Here is a 2,500-nt window from a genome sequence, read left to right on the forward strand (position 1 = left end):
TGCACGAAAGCTAGAGATCACAAAATGCAAACACGTAATTCACTTTTAATTTCAGTCATAAAGAAAATATACACTGAATTAGCTCAAAGATTTCAAAGAAACACCTGTTCTCTTTCACAAACAGACACATAAAAAAAGAAAATTGGTCCAGTCACCTAACAAGAATCCATTGCATTTCAACGCTCCTGCAGACAGACGTGGGTGAGCTACAGGAATACGAAGTCAACACAACACGGCTAACAACCCGGCTATGCAGCAACTCAAAAGTTTTCTGGCGATCCAACAACAATTGGTTTAACACAAGCAATTATAAACTGAAATGACAAAAACAAACGAAGAAAAAAACAAATTTCATGGTTTCTTGCAAAGAAAGCATCAATTTGACACAGACACACACACTACATAAAAATATACATTTATATATATATATATATATATATATATATATATATATATATATATACATATATATATATATATATATATATATATATATATATATATATATATATATATGTATGTATATATCTGTATATAAGTATATGTCTGTGTGTGTGTATATATGTATATAAGTATATATATATATATATATATATATATATATGTATATATATGTATATATATGTATATATATATATATATATATATATATATATATATATATATGTATATATATATATATATATATATATATATATATATATGTGTGTGTGTGTGTGTGTGTGTGTGTGTGTCGTATGCGTGTGCGTGTGTGCCTACCTAGTCATCAATATATATATATATATATATATATATATATATATATATATATATATATATATATATATATGTGTGTGTGTGTGTGTTGTGTGTGTGTGTGTGTGTGGTGTGTGTGTGTGTGTGTGTGTGTGTGTGTGTGTAGTGTGTGTGTGTGTGTGTGTGTATGTATGTGTGTTTATGTTTATGTTATATATATATATATATATATATATATATATATATATATATATATATAAATATATATATATATATATATATATATATATACTATATAGATATATATATATATCTGTGTGTGTGTGTGTGTGCGTATGCGTGTGCGTGTGTGCCTACCTAGTTATCAATATATATATATATATATATATATATATATATATAGATATATATATATATATATATATATTATATATATATATATATATATAATATATATATATAACATACATATATATGTGTCTGCGTGTGTGTGTGTGTATGTGTGTGTGTGTGTATATATATGTATATATATGTATATATATGTATATATGTATATATATATACATATACATATATATATATATATATATATATATATATATATATATATATATATATATATATATATATATATACATATAATGTGTGGCGCGTGTGTGTGTGTGTGAATAATGAAATTGTCACGATGGTGATGAACAAATGAAGCTGGACTTTATCATAAAATTAACTATCCTTTTTATAGAGGTAGGATAATGAAGCAGATCTGTTAATTAACCTAGCAATACCATGCATTGTGGAGTGGCTGCCCAGTGAGAGTTTGTGTAAAAAATCCATTCCTTGTTTTTATTTAAATTATAATCATCCAGTATTAAAAAAATGAATCTTATAAATTCATGCTACACAAGTAATCTTCTTCAACGAATGAATTTATTTTGAGTGAAACTATAAACTTCGTCACATGTGTTATTGAAACAGTATAAAACAGTAATAAACACAATGTAAAGTTGTATTACAGTGTGGAGCTAACAGCCATGGGTAGTATAGGAACGCCAAATAGAAATGAAAAGATCTAAGCAAGACACAATAACTGATTGAAAAGAGAAATCAAACACTCGAAGAAGAAGGACTCACTTAATCAAGGACAAGTGAAACCAAGCAAGGTCACCTTTCGATGCCACTGGGACCACACAAAGACTACAGCGGAACGAAAAGAATATTATGAAGGATTAATTGACCATTTCTTAAACATATTAAACTAAAGAATAATTTAAGTATATTAAAGTTATTAAAAAACTGTAAGTGATATTGACTGTCACATTAAACGGAACATTTTCATAAATTATATGTAATGCAATTTCAACAACAATAAAATTGGTTATCCCATCATCACACAGAAAAACACTCAGCAGTCTCTTTATATATCTATCTATCCATCTATTGCTGCAATGAGTTTGGACACCTGATTCGTAATCCGAGACCCCCCCCCACTCCCCCAAGGCCACCTCATGATGTATTATCCAGACCAGGGGTGTTCAATCTTTGACAAAATTTGGCAATATCTTTATTTTTAAACGATATTAAAAACACACTTTAAAGCATATCCATTTACAATCAGTGAGTGCTATAGTGTTTACCTTTAAGTCTATTAGTTTAAGTTATAAGAAACTAACGCCCCCTTTAAATCGCAATGCGCCTGCGTGGAAGACCCCTGCTCCAGACATCTCAAATCCGTGTGGCAATTCGATGGCCCAGGTAGCACTTTTAT

The 2,500-nt window shown here is 28.2% G+C and overlaps 1 protein-coding gene across 1 annotated transcript in view; it reads right to left on the bottom strand.

The window, feature by feature from the left end:
* The window catches only part of LOC122250891 (CKLF-like MARVEL transmembrane domain-containing protein 4), a 30,449-nt gene that overhangs the window by 11,443 nt on the left and 16,506 nt on the right, over positions 1 to 2,500 (bottom strand). The gene's annotated exons all lie outside the window — the stretch shown is intronic.

The sequence above is a fragment of the Penaeus japonicus genome, unplaced genomic scaffold, assembly GCF_977035675.1.
Source record: "Penaeus japonicus unplaced genomic scaffold, GWHDUDI00000001_assembly GWHDUDI00000015, whole genome shotgun sequence".
Classification (NCBI taxonomy): Eukaryota; Metazoa; Arthropoda; class Malacostraca; order Decapoda; family Penaeidae; genus Penaeus; species Penaeus japonicus.